Source organism: Panthera leo, chromosome D4 (assembly GCF_018350215.1).
Source record: "Panthera leo isolate Ple1 chromosome D4, P.leo_Ple1_pat1.1, whole genome shotgun sequence".
NCBI lineage: Eukaryota > Metazoa > Chordata > Mammalia > Carnivora > Felidae > Panthera > Panthera leo.
This window is the reverse complement of record NC_056691.1, coordinates 16,627,446-16,646,394: the sequence shown is the minus strand read 5'-3', so window position 1 is coordinate 16,646,394 and position 18,949 is coordinate 16,627,446. Positions and strand designations below refer to the sequence as shown.

The following is an 18,949-nucleotide window of genomic DNA, read 5'->3' as shown; positions in this document are numbered from 1 at the left end:
ACACCTCAGCAAAGAAGGTATATGGATGGCAAATAAGCGTATGATGAGATGCTCAACATCCTATGTCTTTAGGGAATTAGAAAATAAAACAACAATGTGATGCAACCACATGCTTATCAGAATGACGAAATCTAAAAAACTGACACCACCAAATGCTGGCAAGGATGCAGAGCAAAAGGAGAGCTTATTTGTTGCTGGTGGGAAGGCAAAATGGGACAGCCACTTTGGAAGGCAGTTTGGCAGTTTCTTATAAAACTACATCGTCTTACCCTAAGACCCAGCAACTGAATTGAAAACTGTCCACACAAAAACCTGCGCATTAATGTTGGTGGCAACTTTATTCATACTTGCCCCACAAACAAGATATCTTTTTTAAACATTTTTTAAATGTTTATTTATTTATTTAGAGAGGGAGAGAGAGAGAGAGAGAGAGTGCAAGTAGGGGAGGGGCAGAGAGACAGGGAGAGAGACAGAATCCCCAGCAGGCACCAGCGCTGTCAGCATAGAGCCCGACGTGGGGCTCGATCCCACGAACCATCAGATCATGGCCCAAGCCGAAATCAAGAGTCGGACACTTAAACGCCTGAGCCACCCAGGCACCCCCCAAACAAGATGTCCTTTCACATGTGAGTGGATAAACCAACTGGGGGCATGCAGACAAGGAGTATTATTCAGTGATTTAAAAAAAAAAAAAAGGTGACCTATCAAACCATGAAAAATCATGGCAGAACCACATAGGCATACTGGTAAGTGAAGAAGGCAGTCTGGACAGGTTATGCACTATATAATTCCAAGTCTATGACATTTTGGAGAAGACAAAATAGAGACAGTAAAACAAAAGTCATTTGGGGGATGGAGAGGACCATAAGTAGGTGAGGCAGAGAGAATTGTTGGGGGTGTGAAATTGTTCTGTATGATATGAAGATGGACACATGTCTATCTATTTGCTGAGACCCATAGAAAGACACAACACAAAGAGTGAACCTTAAAATACGGACTATAGTTAATAATGTATCAGGATTGGCTCCTCATTTGTAACAAATATATCACACTCATGCAAGGTATTAATAATAGAGGACAATTGTATGTGTGTGTGTGGGGGGGTGAGTAGATATATGGAACTGTACTCAATTATTCTGTAAATCTAGAAATACATTCAACATTCTGTTAGTTATTTAAAATAATTCCACAAAAGCACTTCTTTTTTCGAGGTAGTGAGGATCATGTGAGACAGCCCAACCAACACAAGTAAGGGATACTTTAAAACAATTGTTCCAGCAAATATTTATTTGTTTCAGGCCACAAACACATGCACATTCAAACTTCCATCTTCAAGATGTTGATTTTAACTGGGGGGGAAGCCTGGAAGGTTTGTGGATGAGGTGGTTTTTGAGCCACCTCTTAGACGGCGAGCAGGACTTCAAGTGGTAATTATGGAGGAAAATGGCACCCCTAAAATTGGTGACTAAAGATTGAAAGAGGAAAATTCAATGATGAGAATAAAATTCCAGATGAGGGATGTAAACTTATTTGGGGGGGCCTCGTTACTGGGGTTAAATGACAGTAAACAGTGGCAGAATGCTTTCAGAATTATCATACGACTATGCTTTCCATTCGTAGTCACAGACAACAGGCTGAACTACAGGAAATTGTCACTTTTTTATGCAAGGAAACACTCAGCACTGGCAATTTTATATGGCTCAATGGAGTACTACTGTTCACTGTGCTCTAAGAGGTGGTTTATATACTACTTTCTTAATGTTTTATTTATTTTTGAAACAGAGAGACAGAGCATGAGCAGGGGAGGGGCAGAGAGAGGGAGACACAGAATGTGAAACAGGGTCCAGGCTCTGAGCTGTCAGCACAGAGCCTGACGTGGGCCTCGAACCCACGAACCGCGAGATCATGACCTGAGGTGAAGTTGGACACCCAACCGACTGAGCCACCCAGGTGCCCCATGTATAACTACTTTCTTTTCAAGAATACTTGGAAAGGCCAGTTAGCTGGGACATAGGTGATAAATATGAAAATAAAGACATTAAATTATATATCTGAAAATTCAAAGGTTGGAACAGGAACACTAAACACACACACACACACACACACACACACACACACACACACACACACCAAGAAAATCCCAAGTGACTCAAGTTCGGGATGGAAAGCACACAATACTACTTCTCATCTTCTTCATTGGTAGAAGCAGTAGAGACCATTCCTGAAGTTCTCAGCACCTGTTCAGAGAGTTCAAAACCAAGAAAAATCTGTCTCTCTCTGCTTGGTGGAAAAGAAAGACTAAATCTCTTGAAATATGTTTAAAAAAAAGAGACAAGGCAGGACCACGGGGAAAAGAACTAAGTTATATTGTAAAATGCAGTGATCAGAATCCAGTATCAATGCCTTTGCTCTGGAAAAGGGAAACCTTGTAAAATAAAAATGGCATGCCATCCTCTCATAAGATATTTGGGTGGATTACTGTCCCATATGAAGACAATGTCTACATATTATCAGAATGTTAGCACCATACTAACCTTTCCCCCCCTAATGTAATAGTGTTATTTAACTGGCTCATAATGTCCTATAATTTGCTTGGATGACCAAAAACTAAACAGTGGTATTATTTGCCACCCTTTCATATTTATAAGCATATCTGTTTTTTTCATATTCTTTCAGCCACTGATGCAGAAAATGATTATATAAGCAAGCTTTAGAACGTAGATGAGATATTTACATCTGTTTTACGTGTCAGAGAGACAGAGGAGAGAGAGACAGAATGAAATGGAAAAGGAACAGTTACTTCAAAGACTTTCTTTGCCATCAGAGGGGTGGTTTAGGGAAAAATTTGTATGAAGAGACACTCCAACAGGACATTAGGGAGTTTTCACTTATGGGAGGACACTTTGGATGTATAATGGCATCGGTGACTGTACTATAAGAACTCAGATTTTAGGCGAGCGCTTTTGGAATTATGGCAGCCGTGGATATCCAAGATAAGCTGCTGGGAATCTCTTGGGTTGACTGTTCCTGGATCCCCATTTTGAACGGTGGATATGTCCCGGATTACATTTCAGAAAGAAGTAATCCTTTCTACGACAGGACATGTAACAATGAAGTGGTCAAAATGCAGAGGCTTACATTAAATCAAATGGTTGGAGTGGAATACATCCTTCTGCACGCTCAAGAGCCCATTCTTTTTTATCATTTGGAAGCAACAGCGGCAGTCTTCTACCCAAGTTATCCCACTGGCTGATTACTGTATCATTGCTGGAGTGATCTACCAGGCACCAGACCTGGGGTCAGTTATAAACTCTAGGGTGCTTTCTACAGTGCATGGCATTCAATCAGCTTTTGATGAAGCTATGTCATACTGTCGATACTATCCTTCCCAGGTTATTGGTGGCACTTCAAAGATCATGAAGAGCAAGATAAAGTCAAACCTAAAGCCAAAAGGAAAGAAGAACCAAGCTTTATTTTTCAGAGACAACGTGTGGATGCTTTGCTCCTGGACCTCAGGCAGAAATTTCCACCCAAATTTGGGTAGCAAAAGTCTGGAGAAAAGCCTGTCCCAGTGGGTCAGACAAAGAAAGAGGCAGAACCTATACCAGAGACTATTAAATCTGAGGAAAAGGAGACCGCGAAGAACGTCCAACAGACAGCGAGCACGAAAGGCCCCCCGGAAAAACGAATGAGGCTTCAGTGAGCACTGGTCAGAGAGAAGCCTGCAAGACTCCTCTTGTCCATTATTGGCACCTCATTACCATGACAGGCTCTTGAACTTTAAAATTCTTTGTCACGACCCTTCCATTTGTATAGAATGTGCTTGTTCTTTAAGAAGGATGTAAGGATCCTCATGCTTTTGATATGACTATTTTTTATGTATCTTTTGTAACCTTTCTCCTACTAGACTTGAGCAGCCTCTTACTCAAATGTATACTGCTATATATACATCTAAAAACAAAATAAAAGTATTTGTATACATTAAAAAAAAACACCTCAGATTTTAGGCACTCATGTTTTGGATCATCTGCAAGAGCTCCCATTTTATTTTTAAAGTTTATTTATTTATTTTGAGAAAGAGAGAGAGAAAGTGCACACGCAAGTGGGGGAGGGGCAGAGAGTGGGAGAGAAAGAGAGAGGGAGAGAAAGGGAGAGAGAGAGAATCCTGAGCAGGTTCCACACTGTCAGTGCAGAGCCCAATGCAGGGCTCGAACCCACGAACTGTGAGATCATGACCTGAGCCCAAACCAAGAGTCAGATGCTTAACCGACTGAGCTACCCAGGCACCCCTGATTTTATTTTTAAAGCAGATAATGCTACAGGAGCAAAACATATGGCAGGTTTCTGCCTTGAGAATTACATTATTATATCATTTCATGTTCTAGCAAAGGCATGTATAGGTTTAGTTCATCCTTACATAAATGGCCTTTTTCGAAAAATGAGGCACGTAGATTTTAAAGGAAGGTGTTCTCACCTTCACGCAGCACCAGAAATTATTTCAGGGGTCAAATGATAACTCAGGATGTCACCCTCAATGCTCTGTCTTGTAATTTCACCCTGTGCGAAATATCACAAAGGTCCCGTATCAATGTAGGCAAAGGCTTAGCCACTCAACAAATGGAGAATTATGAGTGCACAGCTCCCTCGAAGACCAAAGTGTCTGTTCTGCTGATATTGCACACTTTCCCTAAAGAGATTACCAGCATAATCCTAAACATTATAGGACCCAAGCTATCTTATTTTTGAGCTCATCAGATCCAGCATGCTGCACGTAATCCGTCCCAGCTTTACTCAGTGTTTATGTAAGCTGGGGAAAGAATTGTAGGACCAACGGTAACCAAGTACTAAGAACAAATATCGTCATTTTCAAAACACACTTTACCAAGTTTCTTTTTTTTGCTACAAGCCGAAAATGCATAATCATTGTTTGACAGTGTATGGTAACATTTGGATGGAGATGTTTGTGGCTGTGTTTCCTATACATTAGTTTCTACCAAAGGCCCTTTGAGGCTACCCGTGGACTGAATCGGTAGGAAAAAGTAAAGTGTTTTTTTTTTTTTTTTTGTCATTTCTTTAGAGGTTTGAGTTACTTCGGAGATACTTATTTTGGGGGGAAATAACGGAGGAAAAAGACTAGTGAAAATCAGAAACTGGTAAGCACAGTACTAAGTATTCTACGACAGTGACTTTACAAGAGCTGCGGTTTCAATTTAGGATATTCCTTTTGATTGCACTAAAATTTAAAAGGAAAGTAAAATATTTGTTTCTCTTTGCAATACGTAAACACACATTGACTCATATAATTCGTTTAAAAAAAATGAGTTGTGTGTGTGTGCACATGCTCTTAAAATCAAAACCTGTTTTCTGTAATTTTATAACAGAGGGAAAATTCCTGTTTTTCCTTCCACCCCGCCAAATCAGGAGAGAAAGGAACATTTATGTTTACCTGTCAGCCTCTGCTAACTGTAATTCAGACCCAAAGAGGATTAAGTGCATAGACTTTAATACGTCCAGTGTTATTAATTTCTAAACAACAATAGCAACAATAACCTGAGTAAATCTGTCAGTAGTGAGGATAAATAGTTGTTTAAAGACTCCATTGATGTCACAACTGCAATCTGCTGTTAATGGCTTATTTCACTGATACAGTCGTCAAATACATACTTTGTGAAATCAGCGAATAATTGCATGGAAATAATATCCATTCTTGTCTAAAATTACAAGCAACGGGAGGCTCGAAGCATTGTGCAAAGATGTAATTCCGAGTTTATAAACATTTGGGGGAGTTTTAGTTTGATTAGTAACTTTTTTTGAATAATCGTTAGTTTTGTATTATTTGAACCTAACAATTATGTTAATTTACATTTTAATATTTTCAACTGTTGTTCATTGCTATTTAGTACTAGCCAAAAAATGGCAAAAAATCATACGTCATATTGCCCTGAAATATTTTTAGAACAAAGGCTCAAAACCTTTCTATGTTATGAGATAATGTGCGTTTAGGGAACTAGGTACTAATTTGTAAAAAATTTAGCGGAAAAACTCAAATAGGATTCATCTGATTGTTAATAATCATTCAACCAAATAGATTTTTTCTTTTCTTTTCTTTTCTTTTCTTTTCTTTTCTTTTCTTTTCTTTTCTCTTTTCTTTTTTCTTTTCTTTCTTTCGTTCTTTCTTTCTTTCTTTGTTTCTTTCTTTCTTTCTTTGTTTCTTTCTTTTTTGAAACTAGATCTTTTACATAGGAGGAACTGTGTGGTATAATATATTTATGAACTGAATATTTAACAAGTCAGAAAAGTGAAATGATCATAATAATGATAATGCCAATGACTAAAATCAGAGCTACAAAATTGTGACAAGGATGTTCATAGAGTTAACCTCAAGCTCGTGTAAGGTGGCTGGTGACTATCTGAATTCATTCTCAAAACTCATGCATTTGGTAATTCACTACAGGGTATGATGATACTTATAAACATGTTCTCCAGTGTAAAATAAAGCCTGAGTGGCTTATTTATTATATACATTTGCAAGTCAGAAAATATTTTATTGTTCCCACACCTAGACCTCAATTTATTTTGCTGAGAGCTTACAAACGCTTACTGTTTTACCTGAAGGATAGTTCATACAGCTAAGCGTCAGAAGAGAGAAGAAAACGGAAAACTCACCAGTGGCGTCAGCTTTAGTTTTGAGCTCGTTCTCACACATTTTGACGTTAGCAATTAAAAGTCTAACTGAGAAATATTGCACTTTTCCCTGGAGGTCTGACGGCTGCCCCAGTGTTACTCCACAACTAGAATCCCAACAGACTGCATTAATGAGATTAAATGAAAGAGGGAGTTAAAGGCATCAACTGTTCCATTTCATTAAGTAAGGGTGAAGGGCTGCCCAGGCAAGGAAGGCAGGAGGGAGGATATTGGCTTTTTCTTTTGATAGCACTTATTCACAAAAGAATGCAGCATTTGCTAAATCACAGTCAGCGGTTTAAAAACATTATCCAGCTGCCCCCCGGAATTGTATGGAAATATATTATTTATATATATTTATTCTGCACTTAAATTCTTCTTTGTTCTCATCCCTTTGGAAACAGATCCAATAGGCATGTGCCATGTAAACAAGGGTCGTCTCTGTGACTATAAAAGTATAATGCAATTTTCCTTCAGAATTACTTTGCTCCAATGATTCTAGACCCTCTGTTGAGGTCCAGGGATGAAGGATGGTATGAAGGTATTACCGTGGTCCTGTTCTTCTAAATGCTGGATCATAGTTGTCTATGGAGCAATGAATACAGCACGAGATTTTAGAAGAGCATATTAGAAAGAAAACACGCATGCCTTACCGCATGTCTGTGGCAACAGAGCCTGGGAACCCGGTCTGAGGACTTAACACTAGGTGGGTCACCAACCTCAACCCTGAGGTCTAAAGTGACTTCATTCTCCCAGCATGCCCCAGTGCTCCCACTTGTAAAATAAGAATGACAAAGTTACCTAGACAGAAATTTCTTGACCCTCAACCCTTGTCACCAGGAAGGATAAATATATTACTATGTAAAAATTGCGTTAACTTCCATAGAAAAGAGCATGATCTTTATGTGAGAGCAAAATGCTACTGAGCAGGAGCGTTATTTAACCTTTGCTTAGAGTTACCAGATTGATTGAGTGATGAATCTCAAACCTTTCTCTTCACCTTTTTCTTTCCTACCATCTGGGACAGTTCTTATTTTCTTTTCACTAATCATTTGTCACAAATGGTTTCTTGATCTTCCCTACTATTCCTCTCTTCTCTTAAACATCTCTGTTTTTTCCTGGCCTGCAGTAGAAACTGCTTTCCTTTTTTTTTTAAAGTTTATTTATTTGAGAGAGAGAGCATGAGAGAGAGCCAGGGAGGGGCAGAGGGAGAGAGGGGGAGAGAGAGAATCCCAAGCAGGTTCTACACTGTCCGTGTAGACCCCGATGTGGGGCGCTGTCTCACAAACCGTAAGATCATAACCTGAGCCAAAATCAAGAGTCAGACGCTTAGCCAACTGAGCCACCCAGGTGCCCCGAAACTGCTTTTCAAAGGGAAGTAAGGCAAGGAATGGTGAGGTGGTCAGAGGAGGCTGTGCAAACCCACTCGGTATTATTGTCAGCATGGTGCAGCTGAGCCCAGTGGTTCTCAGCTTTGGATGCCCATTGGAATAATCTGGAGAATTTAAAAATATTGATGTCCAGGGATTTCTCTCGTACCTTCTTCCATTGATTTGTTTCGTGTGGCCATCTGGAGTTTCTGAACAATTCCAAAGTGATTCTAATGGGCAGCCAGGTCTAAAGACCCCTGGAATGATTCTCAGAATCACCACAGACGCATGTCACATGTACAGATTCCTGACGCCCACCAGCCACTGAGTCAGAATCTTCTGAGGAGCCTGGGGAGCTATTGTAGTAAGCGCTCATGTATTGGCAATGATTAGATAAGTTTTGGGAAAACCTTGGACTTTGAATTAGGACATCTGGTTTTAAATTCTTGGGTAGGTTATTTAACGTTTTCTGTGCTTCCGTTTGCATATCTCTAAAATAAGATCACAACACCTACCTACAAGATCACTGACCACTCCAACCACCATGATTACCCCGGGACCCTATGTATCTACCACTCATTGGTCCTGGTATTCTTCATTAATCCTTCTCAGATGCTTACGTTTAACCTTGACTATAAGCTCCTTAGGGATAAGCACTCTCTGTGTTTCCCAGTGTCTAGCGTAGGGATTCAATAAATGTATGGAGCCCATCAGTGGGTGAGTATATGCCTACTGATTGACTGCATCACTGGGGGATCATACACAAGTCTCACTGCCTCTCTGCTCCCACCATTTCCTTTACCTCAAGTTTCACTTTTCTGGCTATTGGATCTTTGGGGCTTACTGGCTCGCTGCTCCTTAGTGGAAATAAGAGAAGGTTAAGAAAAAAATTTTTTGCCTCTTTGTGTTCTTTATTTAATCTTAATTTGTAATTGGTTCTTAGTGTAGGAACAAGGTTGGAAAAAATAACCTCTCTTGATTTCTTCTTTTCCCTTCATCTATGACTCTCCTTCCTCCCCTTTGTGAATCATGTAATTGCCTCTTTGAACTGTTGTCTCACTGGCTTAGGTCTTTCCTCTGTCCTGTTGGTGGATTGCTTTTTCTCTGGTTAGAAGTATTATCATTAGTTGACCTCTCCTCCTGGATGACTCTCCCTCGACCCCACTCTGCTGTAGGCAGAGGCTCTTATATACTTCTCACACCAGCGTGGTACTTAGACTGTCTCTGGTATCACAAATCATTAAGCTAGAGGGACAGAAAAGCTCTTAAAAAACAAACAAACAGACAGACAAACAAACAACAATTCCCCAAATTCAGGGAGGAACATGAGAGAAGAAGCTTCTTAAACAAAAGAAATGTCATAACAGAGAAATGGCTTGGGGCGCCTGGGTGGCTCAGTCGGTTGAGCCTCTGACTCTTGGTTTTGGCTCAGGTCATAATCTCATGGTTTGTAGTATTGAGCCCCGTGTCCGGTTCTGTGCTGTTGGATTGGGATTCTTTGTCTCCCTCTCTCTCTGCCCCTCCCCCACGCGCATGCACGCACTTTCTCTCTCTCTCTCCCAGAAGTAAACAAATAAACATTACAAAAAGAGAATGCAATAGCTTGATTTCATAGGAAACACTTCCTCTTTGGCGTTGGGGTTCTCAAAGTACAGGTCCCCAGACCAGCAGGGTCAGTAGCAGCACCTGGGAATTTGTTAGAAATGCGAATTCTTGGACCCAGTCCAGACCTACGGAATCAGAAACTCTTGGGGGGCGCGACAGGGGTGTCCAGGTACTTTCACAACCCTCCAGGTGGTTCTGAAGCACAGAGCCACTGGTTTACAGCATGGGTTTTTCAATCAGGAAGAGCTGGAGTTAATTCACAGCTCTGTCACATTCTGGTCGTGTGGTTTGGACAAGTTCTTTAATCTCCTGACACCTCAGTTCTATCATTTGTAAAATGGCCATTAGAACACCTACCTGATGGAAGTGTTGAAGAATTTAAAGTGAGCTAATTCCTGTGAAGTACTCAGCACAGTCCTAAGCACAAAATAAGCACTCAGTTCCTCTGAGCCGTTACTCTGATATTACCTCAGTGGAGAATAGAAAGTAGTTTGTACTTTAAAAACCTCCGCTCTCTGCTTTTACAAATGTCTTAAAACTTAGCTGCACGTTAAAATCACTTGGAGACCTTAAGAAAATATATCTGATTCCCAAGAGACTCACTGCAGATTAATTCAGTAAGAATTTCTGAAAGTGAGGCCAGGCATTTTTATTTTAATTTCACAGAGGATGACAAGATGATTCTGATATACAATGTAATATACTGTTGTTATATATTAAAATCAATATTAAAAGAGGTGTGAGATTAAATGCAGGTAAGAATGAAATCATGAAGAAAGTCAGATGTCATATTCATTATTTCCATGATTTCACCCTAATTCTATGGTAGAGAAGTACAGGGAAATGCTAAAATGTAGGTTCTAGACCAGGGTTCCCCACCTTGCCGTTACTGACATTTTTAGGCTGGACAATTCTTTTTTTCTGGGCAGCTTTTCTGTGAATTGTATTTATCTCTGGCCTCTATCTGTCTGTCCTCTAGATGCCAGTATCATTCCTCGGTTGTGACAACCAAAGCGACATCCAAGTATTGCCAAGCATCCCCTGGGGGGATGAAATAGTGACAACTCTGGTTCCAGAGTTTCCGTGTCTGGATACAAATCCAGGCTTTACTATGTAACAGCTGTATGATTAGAGCAAGCTACAACTCCTTTGTGCCTCAGTTTCCCTTCTTCTGAAATGGAGGTAATAATACTCCCCTCATAGAGTTGTGTTGTGCATTCGAAAGATAAAAGAGAAAATGCATCTAAAGCCCTGAGAACAGTATCTAGAGCATGGTAGACGTTACAGACTGAATGTTTATGTCCCCTCAAACTCTGATGCTGAGATCCTAACTCCCAATGTGATGGTATTAAGAAGTGGGGACTTTGGGAAGGTCCCCACTCATGAGGTCATGAGGTAGAGCCCGCATGAATGGGATTAGTGCCTTTCTAAAAGGTCTCTGGAGAGCTCTCTTGCTCTCTTTTCACATTGTGAGGAGACAATGAGAAGTCAGCAGTCTGCAGCCTGAATGAGAGCTCTCACCAGACCCAACCACGCCAGCATCCTGATCTCAGACTCCCAGCCTCTAGAGCTGGGAGAAATTCGCTGTTTATGAGCCACCCAGTCTATAGTATTTTGCTATCATAGCTTGAATAGACTAAGATAGTACATATTTAGTAAATGTCAGCTATCATTTATGCATATGTGTGTGTAGATGTTATGTTATATATGTATATATAGCATATGTATGTGTTATATATGTATATATAGCATATATATATATATATATATATATATATATATATATATATATCTCGATAGTCTTATTTTGATTCCAAAATACCGGGATAACTCTTTTCCTAAAGTCTTTACATGCAAGTTGTGTATCCATTCATCAATTTATTCCCTGCGTAATGAATCAGAATGACTAAATACTCATATACGTCCTGGGGTCTGCAGCTGGTGTAGAAGACAGAGAGAAGAGTGAAAGCATATCAGAATCCGAGCGGGGTGGTTTCTATCCTTTTGGAACTACTCATTAAAAAAATTTTTTTTAATGTTTATTTACTTTTGAGAGAGAGAGAGAGAGAGAAAGACAGAGCATGAGTGGGGCAGGGGTAGAGAGAGAGGGAGACACTGCCTTGAGAAAGCAGGCTCCAGGCTCTGAGCTGTCAGCACAGATGTGGGGCTCGAATTCACAAACCATGAGATCATGACCTGAGCCAAAGTTGGACGCTTAACCAACTGAGCCACCGAGGCGCCCCAAGTAATTTTTTATTTGCATAAAAAATGCTGAATATTTTATAAAAGATTTTATTTTTTAGATCAGTATTAGGCTTACAGTAAATTTTAAAGAAAGATTTTCCACACACCTACTGCTCACCAGTGCGCATAACCTCCCCCATTATCAACATCCCTCACCAGAAAGGTACATTTTTTTTTTTTTAACAAGGATGAGCTTACAATGACACATCATAATCACCCAAAGTCCATAATTTACATTAGGGTTCACTCTTGGTGTTGTACATTCTATAGGTTTGGACAAATGTACAATGACTTATATCTATAATAGCATACTGTCCTAATAGCATATAATTTCACTGTCCAAAAATCTTGTGTGTTCTGCCTATTCACCTTCCCCTGTCGCTTCCCCAAGCAACCACTTATCTTTTTATTATTTCCATTGTTTTGCTTTTAATATTTTTGATATTGATATTTTTGATAAATGGCTTAAATCCAAGCCATTTAGGAGTTGAGACCTGAACATTGGAAATGGCGGAGACCTAACTTCTTAAATTCGGTATTTGTTCATTTAGCAAATCCATGATTGTTGAATGCATCCGATATTTGATAACTGAGTTAAATAGCTTCCCTTATGCATTCCAAGTATGTAACTGTACTTTGCAGGAGGGCCAAGAGATTTCCCTGGTTCTTATGTAGCATCTGTTTGGTTACGGTCAATGATGGGAGGTTCAGCACTTTGCAAGACATCCGGTTTCACTATTGCATTCTCCTGCTGATCAATCAGTGATGATTTCCTAAAGCCCACATGTAGTATGCCCACAAGCCTTGCTGAAATGAAAATACGATGCCTCTGTTGTTCTGTTGGTCTTATCGTATTATAAAGTTATAAAAGCTCTATCAAAAAGTGCTTGGCAGGGGGTGCCTGGGTGGCTCAGTCTGTTGAGTGTCAGACTTCGGCTCAGGTCACGATCTCACTGTTCACAAGTTCGAGCCCCGCACAGGGCTCTGTGCTGACAGCTCAGAGCCTGGAGCCTGCTTTAGATTCTGTGTCTCCCTCTCTCTCTGCCCCTCCCCGACTCACGCTCTGTCTCTCTCGCTCTCTCTCTCAAAAATATACATTAAAAGAAAAAAAGTGTTTGGGGTTAGTTTGCCATAACTTAATTTCTGGTGTCTCAAGATGAGTGCTGGTGATACAACTTTACCTCCCTGGTCCTATGGCTCTAGTTAGTAATTTGTTCTAAGGTTTTGCTATTGAGGGTCTTTAGTGCATATGTGTATATATGCATATATATGTATAGACATAACACATATCCATATCTGTATACACATATGGTATAAATACTTGCCTATATGTAATTCATCTTTCTCTGCCTGTTTCTGAATGTGGGGCATTTTAGTTATTTCTAATCTTCGGGAAGATTTTAGTTTGCCAGGAATCTCAAAGATTACCACGAAAGAAGAAACAATCTGCAATCTCCAATATAGCATTCATCTGGAGACTTGTCCTTAAAGTAGCAAACTTCGCCCTCACAACCCTCTATTCACTGGTAAACTTCAACTCTGCCTTAACGACTCTTGTGCCTCCTTCCAGTCTGAAAGTCATTCTCCCGAGTGGAGGAGACACCATTCTTAAAAAGATGCAAAAAGATTGATACCATTAGAAGGTCTTCCAAGGTATCTTAACTTGGAAGTTGACTTCAGATAAGCTCCTCCGCAAGCCTGTATATGATGGAGACTAACATTACCTGGTGCCATGAGAGACAGTAGTAATTTTGCATGTTGCTGGACTTGCATCAGTGGATGTGATAGAGAAAAATCTGTTATAAGATGGCTGACAGGACTGATAGGGAAATTCCAGTCCCCAAACAAAGGCTCCCCTTGTGCGTTCTTCTTTCCACCCTTCTTGCCGTGCTTACTGCTAATGCGGGATGTGGAAGTAACAGACTATAAATTGTTCCCTCTGCTTATGCTCAGTGCTCAGACCTCTGGAGAGTGATCTCTGAGCCCGCCTGTGTAAAATAAACCTCCTGCCTTCCAAGATCTCCGAGTGCCGCTTGGTTCTTCAGCTGGGTGATCCAGACCAGGTTCCATACCAGATGAGCTTTGAGGGCTTAACCCAGGACACAGGGCTACAAACTGCTGTACCTCGGACCTGCATTATTGGATATTCTTGCGTGGGCTTCATCCATACCAGCTCAGAATTTTCTAGCAAAACCATTCTTACTTCTTAAGAGCCTGGTCTTCTTTCATTGCGGTAATCAGGAAAAATAACATTATAAACATCAGTGATTTTTCACCCTACGTATCTAGGTTCTGTCACTTATTGCTATGGCTTAGATTCTACTTTTTTTTCTTTCTGTATAAAGGCACCAACAACATACCCTAATTTACATTTACATGAGAACCAGGCAATCCTGAATCCAGAATTCAGGTACGTTCATTAGGGCTAAGCCAACTCAGTTTTGCTCCAAAATCAGCAAAGGAGTTGAGTTTCTCATCTTGTATCTTCTAAGGAACATATTAGCCAAGAGACAACTTTTCAACCAGATACAGCAAATTCACTTAAAAATGCAGAGTCCAAGAATGGTAGCATTATCTCTGTGTGCAGTCCACGTTTGCATTAGGAGAAAGGAATCTGTCCCTAAAGTACCTTGCAAGATAGAACTGTGTACGGTTGTTTTCCTTCACTCCTCCTGGGACCTCTTACACATGTCATGGCCAACCAACATCGTGAATATTTTTACTGAACAGAATAAGAAACAAATGGAGTATGTAAAACACAAACAAATCACATGTCGGTAAACTAAATGTAGATTTAGCATCCTTGAAGAACAAAATCTTTCCTCTGTAACTCAAAAGTGAAAGCAGGAATTCACTCTGATCTAAAGTTCAAAGCAGGAAATCCAGAGGACTGATCAAAGGCAAGTAAGTATATGGGGCGCCTGGCTGGCTCAGTTGGTGGAGTATGCAACTCTTGATCTCAGTGTCGTGAGTTCGAGCACCACATTGGGTGCAGAGATGACTTAAAATATTTTTGTTTGTTTGTTTTAAAGGCAAATATATGAAGCCATTCACTGTTTTCATGTGCAGAATCCCCCTCCAGGGCCTATAGAACTAAAGGGTCTCAGCTAGCAGAGACTGAGAACTTAGTGTGTTGTAGGCACTGTGTTAAAGAGCTTCAGCTGCATTATCTTATGCATTGTCAGAACTCTGGGAAGTACCGTGAGTACCCTCAAGTGGCTGGGAAAGAGACCGGGTCGCAGTGGGGCTAAGAAATAGAACCTTACAGTGGTGGTCTCAAAATGCGATCCACAGAGGAGTAGCCCCAGTATTGCCTCCCATTCCTCTGTACTTGTTAGAGTGCACATTCTTTGGACCACCCAGGATCTACTGAGGTGTGGTCCAGAAACTCCAGGAGTGAACATTATACCACTCTGTGTTTTAAGAAGCCCGCTGACTGATTTTAATGACTGCTAAAATCTGAGGACAGTGGCTTGTAGTCCACATTTAATAATGGTGAATCCATTTCTGTGTTGCCCATGCTCTAAATCATATACGCAAGGTATACAGACTTGTTCTCAAAGGTGAGTGATATTTAGAAGCACCACAATGAAGACAGATTTTTTTTTACTGTTAAGTATGAAGCATCGCTTGTTCCTTCTATTTGAGTGAGTCCTGAAGGCCTGTTACCAGCTCTGGGGGTTTCAGCAGACCTAGATGATTCCAGCAAAGAAGCACAAGTTGCATATTACACAAGCCTTTCCCTCTTTATTTTTAAGGAGCAGACTGACACTGGGTTATTTCCTTGCTGGGTGCAGATTAGTGCTTGCCATGGTGGATAGCGTGCCCACACTGTGAAAAATGGAACACGTCACCACTGCTGAGGTTAAAATTCCACAAAATGTTTCTCTTGCAGACACTGCTGGCCCATAGAAAGTTTTACTAACCCATAGTGCTGTAAGTTTTTCATTCTAAAGTTGACCTGGGATCCTCCTAGCCCTCATGAAATATGATTACCTACTATAAATCTGTGTGTCTGGATGAGACACGAATTGTGACTTTATCTTCTCTTTCTACATTTTAATCATGATGTGAAGCGGGGGTGGCATTTTTGTCACTACTATTTTTACCTAGTATCATTAAGTACCTTTACTACACTTCATGGGGGATGTTACTTCAGAACTCAAAGAAAGATTTAAACTCTAGTCCCCCTGAAGAAAGAAAGGGGAACAAAGAACAATGCATGCTTAAGTTCATCTCTCCCTTTGCTTCCTAGGATTAAAGGGTTACTGCATACAATTGGGAGGCTTACTCTATTTTGCCACAACAAAGGGTAAAATAATGTGTGTGTGTGTGGGGGGGGGGGATACAATTTAGCCAATGTAGTAACACTGCCCTGACATTTTTTTTATATTTTGTTTGTTGTCCTTAATACTTATTAGGTGTTCAAGTCGCTGTCTTAAGCACTATTAAGTGGTAAATTAAAGTTCTTTTCAAACTGCTTGAAAAGCATTATCAAAATATTGCTGTTTTGGAGGTCAACAAAGCCTGGGGAATTTTTAGTGATAAATGTCATATCAAAGACTTAAAGACTTCTTTTCTTACCCTATTTAGGCAATTTTTTTGGGGGGGCGGCTGAGATAAAATCACCAAGTAGAAATAATTGCTAGTTAACACCATTACATTTAGTAACAAAAAATAACTGGCTGATCTGCAGGAAGAAACACTGAATTATTGTTTTATGGCTGAAAATTAAAAACTGTATCCCATCGGCTAAAGAATCTTTCAGATGAGTAGGGCATGAATGCTGCAGGAACATTTCAATAAATAAAGGACAATACATATCTTTGACTCTGTGACAGAAACCCTCATAGAGTGAATAACCCAATTTGCCCCTGCCCTTACAGCTAATGGGTCCAAGAATAGTGAATGCTTGGAATCTGAAAATTATCTTTTGTTTGCTAAAGGCAGTTGATGGGTGATGTGTTGGAGAAGGAACTGCCTTAGGTATGTTTCAGAAAAGTGCTTATTCTGATTTTCTGAAAAAAGACTAAATGGCCTCACTGAAGAGTTTATGTAGCTTAGGGTATGAAAAGATAAAATCGTTAGGATACCTTAAAACAGGAAAGAATTCAAACATTTACTCAAAAAACAAATCAATGTGAGACTTAAGACAGAGCTAATCAGTACCGGATGCATCGTCCTGCCTTATTTGAGATTCTAGATCATTTATTCTGAAAATAACAATGGGGATTTTTTTTTTTTTGAAGGATCTTATCCTATATAAATTATATGGATATGTGAACAACAAAATAACATTTTAGGCTTAAGCTCACATTCCATGTATAGGAAAATAATGCCAGCATACTCTGTTCTGTCCACATGTAATGGAATGAACTCTTTGCAATGGACTGAACGTTTGTGTCTCCCCAAAATTCATATATTGAAACCTTAACCTCAAATATGATAGTATTAGGAGGTGCAGCCTTTAGGAGGTACTGAGGTTGTGAGGGTGGAAACTTCGTGAATAGGATTAGTGTCCTTATAAGAAGAGGGCAGAGAGCAAGCCAGCATGTGAGGATATGAGAAGTCTACAACTCAGAAGAGGGCCCTCACCAGAATCTGACCTTGGTCCCAGATTTTCAGCTTCCAGCACTGGGAGAAACAAATTTCTGTTGTTTCTAAGCCAGTAAGTCATGATACTTTGTTATAGCAGCCCAAATGGACTGACTCTCCCCTCTCCCTTTCCATGTTAGCATAATGGTAAAGTTGGAGCACACTTAGACCAGGCCAACACCTCGGTTCTCCTATGCCACCCTCTCCCACTTTCTAGAGGATTTCCAATTGTCTGTGGGTTTACATATGTAAAGTAGCAACTTTACAATGTCATATGTTAATCTGAGTTTCTCACAGAATAATAAATTGGAGCCATCTACAAGCTACTCAATTACACGTTAATTTCAGTTAATCAACATGATAAAAACTTGTAATCCACCAAGTAAGTTACTAGTCTAATGTAAAAATGAACCGGAGGAACTGTCATTTGCCTATTTTAAGAACTGGAAATAAAAAGGGCTTGTAATATTTAATTAGAGATTGGCCTTGAGGAATTCATGGCCCTCCCAGTGACTCGAGGATCACACTTTGAGAGACACTAGTTTGCAGCATGGGCTCCGGACCTGTGCTCATGTTCTAGTCCACTCAAGAGATGCATACTTAGTCAAGATGATCAACCTCGCTGTCTCTTGGTGTTCCCATCTAACAAATTGGTGTGATAACTCCTACCTCAAAGGGTTATTGGAAGAATAAAATGATATCCTGGTGCAGGGTAACTGGTCCATACGTGGCACACAGAAAGAGGTCAGCATATGGTGGTCATTACTAAGCATGAAAAATGCCTATCCCATGGGGGACGTATATGTTTGGGGGTTGACTACTCGAAACTCCTATGACTTGGCATATCGTATATCAAGAAGAGCTGTCCCACTGACCACGCATTCCTCCCCCAGATGGGACCTCACCTCCCAAGCTAGTTCTTACTCCCTTTAATTCCATGACAGGAAAAATTACACCTAATGATTAATTCAGCAATAAATTCTTATCAAATGCATACTAATTGCCTAGGCCAGTGCTCATTTACACTCTCTAGTTATGCAGCTACCACGTTGCTTGTTATTTTGGGAGAACATTATAAACACTATCATTCTTACACTAATTATAACGGCAATAATAGCTATCATAAATAACAATACTTTATATGGCACATTTTTATGTACATTTCTATGTGCATTTTAGAATTTGAAAATGTTCACCATTTATAAATGAAACCAATTTACATAGTGAATAATTTCTTGGCAAAGCAGAAGGAAAGGTATTAAATAACAGATATAGGGAGAGGAATTGTTGCCCAGACACTGGAGTTCTTCAGACAAAAATGGAGCTATGTCATTCTGGGGTCAGCCATTTTTAACCCCTGTGCAAAGATGGCTAGAGACGAAACAGTTCAGGGACACAAGAGCCCGTTAACAAGGTCAGCTGCGAAGGGCGGACCCACACTTGTGGTCACA

At 40.1% G+C, this 18,949-nt stretch overlaps 1 protein-coding gene and 1 pseudogene across 1 annotated transcript in view; one reads left to right on the top strand and one right to left on the bottom strand.

The window, feature by feature from the left end:
• RORB (RAR related orphan receptor B) overlaps window positions 1-18,949 on the bottom strand; it is a 193,087-nt gene that overhangs the window by 66,533 nt on the left and 107,605 nt on the right. The gene's annotated exons all lie outside the window — the stretch shown is intronic.
• On the top strand, window positions 2,972-3,703 carry LOC122204489 (annotated as a pseudogene).